The following is an 8,204-nucleotide window of genomic DNA, read 5'->3' on the forward strand; positions in this document are numbered from 1 at the left end:
ACTCGGGTAACCTTGTCGCTTTTACCTTACCGGCACCCAAGCCTCTGCTGAAATATTGAACTCAAGTGATCACATCACGTATTTATTAAGCACCTCCTATGTTATTCAAGGAGCATCATAGAACTGAAGTGGAAAAGAAACTTAGGTCGCACCCAGGTAGTTGGTGGCAGAGGCAAGACTAGAACACAGTTTCCTTGGCTCCCTGGCCAGCACTCACTCTCGTGTACTCCTTACTGCATGGATTTATTTGGGGACTCAAGATGAACAAGTGAGAAGGCTGCACTAGCAATACAAACCAGTGAGCAGGAAGTACCAAATGACCATTTCGAACAGTAAGAGTTCTTGAAATATCCTCTTTCTTTTCAGAAAGGAAGGCCTCCCCGAGAACGGTGCCTTCAGATGGACCTGGAGAGAGACGGATTTAGCCATCCTCTGAGTCTTACGGGTTTTCCAGATTTCCTTTCAACATCTCTCATTTCCAGCCGTCTCTCAAACATGGAAGTACGTTTCTCATCGAAAGGTGGTGATGAAGCGTGAACCCTGCAGTTAGGCAGATTGTGTAGTTTTGAGTGCAGCTCTGTTCCGAATCTGTGGGCATTGGCAAATGGAACTCACCTGTAATGATAGCCGCTTAAATACAGTTGTGTGATGATTAAGTAATAAATAAGTGAATAGCACAGGGCTTTGAAGTTAAAATCAATAATCGTGATCCTTTCTTGCCTTCTGTTGCCTGTGTACATTTACGCTAACATGAACCTACTGGGCAGAAATTCTTCCTTCAAGAGTTGACCTCCAAGGTAATTTCTTCCATTGTCAGCTTAGAGGCAGCTCCACTCACCGCTTTTTAAAAATAGCTTGTGAAGGAGACCCAGGAAGCCAATTGGTGGAGCTGTTACACCTCCCAAGGCTTCTGTTTCCACTTCCCAGAGTCACCAGGAGGATGGTCTAAGGCAAAGGCTGTTTGATTTAGAAGTAGGAAGGCTGTTTTTGGTTTTTGCTCCTTCTTCCTGCTAACACAAGTCAACAGTTTTAATATGAAATGGCCTATAAAAAACTACCCTGGGTCACAAAAATATTTTCTCCTACGTGACCAGGGTGTGCAGTTGGGTGTCCATGTGGGTGAGTGGGAATAGAAACTGAAGCAGAGCTAGCTGGAATTCCAGAAGAATCTGCTCCCCAGTATGGGAGTTAGGTGCTTTGAGGGATACACTAATGTGGTGGATAATATGCTTAAGTCTAAGTTAGACCATCTCTCCAAAGTGTCAGACTTTGAGTCCCTAACCCTTCCATTTAGAAGCCTTCCGGGATCTGTAGGATTGAGGAAAGGGGAGGAGGGCTCCCAGTGCCGTCCCCAAAGGGCTTAGGAACCAGAGCGTGCCTACCGTGGAAATGCATCTGAACCAAAGTGGGTCAAGACAGAAACTGACGGCAGATGGAGCATGGATTGCCGTGGCAACAATCAACTTGGAAATCCACTAAGGTACCTCAAGACCTATCAGTCAGTCCCTATTGTATAAATTATATTGAGTGAGTCTTATTTTTATGTGGAGAGACACCAAGTTTAACCCTGCATTACGTGTAACACTGCAAAATCAATTAAATCAAAGCCAATTCAGAACCCATTTAAAAGTAGTGAAATGTACTGGAAAGCGTACGAAAGATGATAACAGAGGTTGCTTCTGGACAAAGAACCCTGGAGTCATGAGTGGAAAACTTAAATTTCATCATTAATTCTTATGTAGTTTTAATTTTTTTTAAAAATATATCCATGTATTAATTTTTCAAAAGTTGCAACTCATGTTCCCTCTCCTTTCTGATAAATCTGTAAAGCCCTTCCCAGTTACCCCAGCCCAAAGGATATCACTCACCTATGAATTTTCTCTCATGGTCAGAGTGATTTACATACCATGACTTCACTTTGATTAGTGTCTTGATCTGTTAGTTTAGTCTTCAGCATTTTTTTTTTAACTTTTCATGTGTACATGTTTTGTCTCCTCATTGAGATTGTAAATTCCTGAAGGACAAGGACAGCATCTTGTTCTCAGTCGTCTCCCCACACCCTAAGATAAAAAATACTAAGTAATTGAAGAAAGGTGAAATAGAGCATTTGTATAGCAGAAAAATATGTGTATCTTAGGTCTGCAAGCATTCTACCCTGCTCTGCCCCATCCTTCCAGTTTGTGTTTGCCCTCAGTACAGCTGTGGAGCATCTTGTCAACATCCAGTCTCTATAGTTGCTCATCCTGGTGGAACTAAGTTGCCGTGAGCATTACTACATCTGAAAAATCCAGTTATTTGCAACTGAAAAGATACTGTTTAAATGAGATAACCTAGGTAAAAATTGTAAAGAACAAATGTGTGGGGTTATTTTTGTTGTAAATGATAATGAAGAAATCCAACACCTGCTGGGTTTTTATCTCACTACAATGAAATTTCACGTTTTAAAGGAACTTTACATTGAAGATGTGTACACCTTGCATCTACACACGCACAAAGTCCTTATTCACAGGCTGGTTTTTATTAAAAATCATTTAACATCTGATGGGAAATACTGGAGACAAGAATAAAGTATGCACAAGAAAAAAGAAGTGTCCAGGTGTTTATCAGGTATCTGTTATGTGCCTGTCATAAAAGCATTAGTTGATCATGGTGGAAAATTCTTATGGCCAAAATTACTTAGGAAAACAAGACATACAAGTAGGGTTTTTTAGATTTAAAGAGAGAAGGAGATTGAGAGAGAAGTGGGCTGTGGTTGAGAGAAAAATATTTGGTGAAAACAAGTTATATTTCTCATGATTCTCCAGGCATCTGATAATTAATATTATATTGCTTGTCCATACATTTAAAGACATAAATAATCAGTGGATCAATTGATTATTAGATAGCTAATCCAATGATTGTTCAAATATTACTTGGAAAATTGCAAGACAATTTCAGAGTACTCCCATAAAGCCATTTAAACATTATCTGACATCTACATATTTTGCAAAAGAACTAAACAGGGGCCAATGTCTAAACCCTGAAAGAACAACGTAGAAGTTGTTTAAAGTTCTCATGTAAGGGGAGATAATTTGTTAGTCATCTGTCAACAATAGGGCCTTATGCCTTGATTGTAATTGTCTGTGTGTGACAATATTGACTGGACCAGGGTGCTCCTAGGCAGGGTAAGTGTATGAAGGTATAATACTCTGGGAACATTTCAAGCGTATTAGCATAATTGCTCTGATGAAGACTGAAGAGCTTATTTAACATAACTGACTAGAGTAGACAATAGATGCATAATCAGTGTCCTAATGATTGAATTAATGAGCCCCAATTGTTTGTCCTTACCATAAACAGTCCTCAGCTATGAAAAAGACATTTTGCTGAAGGAGTCTGTCAATTGTGTTAGCTGACGAGTGGCCAGAATGTAATGAATGGTGGGTGAGAGCCAATTCCTATTGGGTCCTAAAGCCCTTAATGGTGGATTTCAAGAAATAAATTATATAGCTATGTAGAAATTTCATATCTGCTCCTCCTTCCCTGCATACAATCCTGGATCCTGATCAGTGCTCTTATTTTGTAGCTAAGGAAACCGAGGCCCAGGTTTCTCCAAAGTCCTATGGCCACTTAGTGCCAGGGATTATAAACCTAGTGTCTACCTTTTCTGCTCTGACTGCCCACTGCTCTTCCACCTGTCCCTAGTTTGCACCCTCACCCCTGCCTTTGGTACTCTCGTCAATCTCCCTGTTCTGTTATTTTGTACGCATGTGTCCTGACCAACTATTTCACAGTGAAAATGGGGCAAATTTCCTATCAACACCTAAACCCCCAACACTACACAAACATGTCTGTCTCCAGATCTGTCCTTCCAGCCTCTTCCTGGGAAAGATCTCCTCCTCCTTCGGGAGAAAGCTTTTTCTTGTACCTATTCTCTGTTCTTTTGACCACTCAGTCTAGATTAGCCGCCCCCCACACACCAGTCACACTATCATATCACCTTTTAAAATTTTTCTTCAAAACTCTTAGCACTATATGGAATCACCATGCCCATTTATTTCTTTACTGATTTACCATTTGTCACCTCTCCCCGCTGAATGTAAGTTCTACAAGGCAGGAAACAGGTCTGTTTTGTTCACCATGGTATCCCTAGTTCATACCTACATGAGGCACTCAATATTTTTGAATGGATGGATAAGTTTTACTCAAGTTCACTCAAATTCATCATCTCTTTCTATTTTCTTACCTGGATGTGTCTTAGCCCGGTTCCCCAGAAAACAGAGCCTGATACAAGATTAAGTGCTGATGCTTTATTTAGGAGGTATTATCCCAGGACAGCAACAGTGAGGGAAAAGGCAAGGAAGAATGGGGAGCAATGCATACTGATGGATTTCTGTGCTAAACACTACTTCAGGATAACCTTGAAGAGAGACAGCCAGTCTCTGGACAGGTGCGAACATTTGGCCATACAGGACATCTCCAGACAGACATTATGGAGAAATCATGCCTTGGAACAATCTGAGGGAGGGAGGAGTTTTATCTTCAAGTTTCCTGTCTCCTGTTGGTCAAAGCTCATCCTACAGGGAGCTAACTTTCCCATACTTCCCAGTTGTATTATCCATGTTCTGTAATAGCCATTCGGAAGCCAGGTACCCTGCCCTGGAGAAGTGGTGGGGGGAAACTGTGGGTATGTGGCTGGTCAGCCTCGGACAATCAAACCATAAGGGACTTAATTAACTAAGTTGCTCATGGTGGCAGCTGATGCAGAGCAAGAGGCCCAGAAAATCTGAGAAGACACGTAACAGAGCCTGATAAGGGTAATTGTTACCACCACAACAGTAGGACCAGGTTTGTTTACTCACTGCATTGTACCCAGGACCTCATACAATAAGTGCTAATTAAACTTTTGTTGAATGCGTGAATGCGTGCATAAATAGCATCATCATCTATTGACTTATTTAAGCTGAAACCTTGGAGTCATCTGTGATCTTCCTTGATGCCTATATATCAAAATTCAGACGAAATTCCTCTTAGCTCTACCTCCTTAATATAGCTCAGATCCAATGCCTCCTCTCCAAGCTCACTGCCTTGATTCAGACCTTCATCATCTTTCATTGGAATTATTGCTATAGCTCCTTAACTGGTCTTCCTGTCTCTGGTCTTGCTCCCCTCCAATCCATTCTTCTCCCTGCTGCCAGAATTTTCCTTTTTTTTTCTTTTCCTTTTTTTTTTTTCACTAAGGAAGATTCGCCCTGAGCTAACATTGGTCGCCAGTCTTCCTCTTTTTTTTTTGCTTGACGGAGATTATCTCTGAGCTAACGTCTGTGCCAATCTTCCTCTCTTTTGTATGTGGGTTACTGCCACAGCATGGCTGACAAGTGGTGTGGGTCTGTGCCTGGGATCCAAACCTGCAAACCCAGGCCGCTAAAGCAAAGCATGCCGAACTTAACTGCTACTCCGCAGGGCCAGTCCCAGACTTTTCTTTTTCTTTAGCATATTTTCTAAATGCAAATACGCTAATATCACTATCTTGATTAAATTGATAGTTTTCCTTTTTCTTCCTTTTTCAGGATAGAATAAGGACTCTTTAGCATAACCTTCATCCTTCAAAATCTGTCCCAGGCTAGTCTGTTTAGCTTAACACCTCACCACTCCTCACCTTGCTCATTATACCCCAGCCAGACTAAATTCCTCACAGTTTTCCCAGTGCACCATGCTTTCTCATTCCTCAGTGCCTGTGTTGTGCATTCTGTTCTGCTGAGAATGTATTTGTGTCTGGTGAACCTCTACTCATACTTGGAAACTGTGTTTCCACGTGGCCCCATTCATTCACTGATCCTTCCAGCTAGCCACCCACCCATCCAGTATTCATTATAACACTCAGTTTTCTTAATTGCAGGCAACAGAAGAAACTGACATTGCTGACTTAAGAAGAAAGGGAATTTGTGAAAGCATATTGGGTGGCTAACTCAATTGACAGGAAGGTGAAGAAATAGGCTCAGATGATAAGCAAGAACAAGGAAGCCTGGGCAGCAGCTAGGATCTTAGCCAAGATCACAGCACAGCATGTTGAGGGAGGTGACCATTGCTGCCACAATCATTCAACACACGATACCTGAGCTTACACTCCCAGTTCAGTGATGCTGGACACTAGTACCACCTACCACCAGCACTACCAGTACTGTTGCTCCTGGAAACCAGATGTCACTGCAGAGCCTGTTATTGCCACCAGAATGGATTCCCCGTCAAACTTACTTTGCATTACTAGAGCTCCCTCTTTGAAGCCTGGGGCAGATCCATCAGGTTTACTAAGTTTAGCGTGTGTTCCTTCCTCTAGTTGCAGACAGGGCTGGGAAAGTAAGGAGCTGACGGTTTTTGACTTCTGTATGCAAATATTGGCCTTTTAAGCAAAGTACCTGCAGCTCTCCGTCTGAGGGCTTCCTGTTGGCCTATAGTTCTGGGCAGGCCAGATGTGCTGCGAAGTCAGTACCCCCAGGAGTAATCTTCAGCCAATGATGGATGGGTACCCCAGTTTCCTTGCCTCTGAGGGGTGAATAACCTGAAGAGTGTTCTGCACGCCTGCTCCATAAATGCCCTTTATCCACTTCCTTCTCTTCCCTGTCTGACTTCCCCACACCCCTACCAACACTCCCTGGAATCACCTTCCAAATTAACTACTTGCACTCAAATCCTTGTCTCAGGGTCAACTTCTGAGGGAACCAAACTAGGACAGTGATGAACCATAGTTTTTAAGCCAGTAAGGAGAAAATTAGGGACATGATGATGGGGGTGGGGGAAAGGGAGGGTTGATAGACAGTGAAAGGTGACAGATCAATCGATTGGAGGACCCAATGAGGTCAAAGAATGTTAGAGTCAGGGTACTGGAAGTAGTGATTAGAGAGTGGGACACACGAAATTGGGATTATGCAGTTATTGATGAAGACGAAGTTTATAGTATGACCATGGGAATTTATGACTTGTTTGCCTGGAGGATAAGATTATTACAGGTAAAGGACCAGGGAACTGAGAGGCCAAGGCCAAGGGCAAAATCACCTATGAAGAATGATTATTTTTTATTTGCCTTCTAGCTCTCCCATAGGGTTATTCTGCAGGTTAAATTATATAATCCACATAAAGTTGCTAGTACAGAACTTGGTACATATTAAGTACCTCATCAATGTTAGTAGAGGTCCACAGACAGACACATGATCCAAACCACACCAGTCAACTCATCCTGAGGCTTATTATAACTTGATCCACTGAAGAAGGGCTCTCTTTCCTCTTTGGTTGTGAGGCTGGAAGGCTGCAGCTGCCTATGGCTACCTACACTGCCCCACAGAGAGAAAGAAGGAGCTAGGGCAACACAAAGACAGAAGCAGAGAGAAGATGGAGAGAGGATCCTGGCAGTACTGGATTCCCAAGAGTCAGTCATCTCTACAGCCAGATCTACTCTGCCTTCTCTACAGTTAGTATTCGAGTTCAATACAACGTTTGTAAAAACTTTAATTTTGTTTTGCTTAAGCTAGTTTGAGTGGAGTTCCTATCATTTGAAACAATAAAGAAACAAAAAAGTAACTAATAAGGGAATTTACCTCTTGCCTCATACTGACCAAAGTGATCTAATGCAAGGGATGTACATGGAGATCTTTTTGAGCTCTAGGAAAGAGGATATATGGAGAGGTTTAAAGAAGGTATGACTAAGACTCATACTGAGTTTGTCTCAGCTCTGCCATTTGCTAGCTGAGTGAGCATTATGCCTTGAGGTTTCGCTGGGAGACACTCTAAGAGGCAGCCTTGCTAAATTATGTTGCTGTAAAGCTGCTGACTGCATCCTCTCCCTCACCTCTCAGTGTCTTTTCTGTGATGCACACAGGAGAAATTTATTCTAGAATTTGTTACCAGAAAAACTTTACTTCTCTTAAAGAACTATCAAGAGTTTTCTTTGTGGAAAGAGAGAACTAAATAATCAATTGTATTTATTTACTTTGACTATCTGGAAGCTCAGAGTCAAAAGTGCAGCCCAACATCAGGGACTTTATAATCTGCAAATGTGACTATGTGAATTTTATATTTTCCTCCTAATCTTAATATTCTATTCTAATTTATATTTTCCTTAAACGTTGTTTACATTTTACTATTTCATTATAAGTGTCATACAAAAGTTCCTCTAACCATTACTGGAGTAAAGCAAAGTATAAATAAATAAGTACACATACTAGTATTCA

At 41.7% G+C, this 8,204-nt stretch overlaps 1 long non-coding RNA gene across 1 annotated transcript; it reads left to right on the top strand.

Annotated features, from left to right (window-relative positions):
• Positions 1-1,294: 1,294 nt before the first annotated feature.
• Positions 1,295-2,446, top strand: LOC139084866 (uncharacterized). The gene is made up of 2 exons (XR_011542712.1): positions 1,295-1,480; positions 2,138-2,446. It is a non-coding gene; the product is annotated as an uncharacterized lncRNA (long non-coding RNA).
• The last annotated feature ends 5,758 nt before the right edge of the window (positions 2,447-8,204 follow it).

This window comes from Equus przewalskii, chromosome 7, assembly GCF_037783145.1.
Source record: "Equus przewalskii isolate Varuska chromosome 7, EquPr2, whole genome shotgun sequence".
Taxonomy (NCBI): Eukaryota; Metazoa; Chordata; class Mammalia; order Perissodactyla; family Equidae; genus Equus; species Equus przewalskii.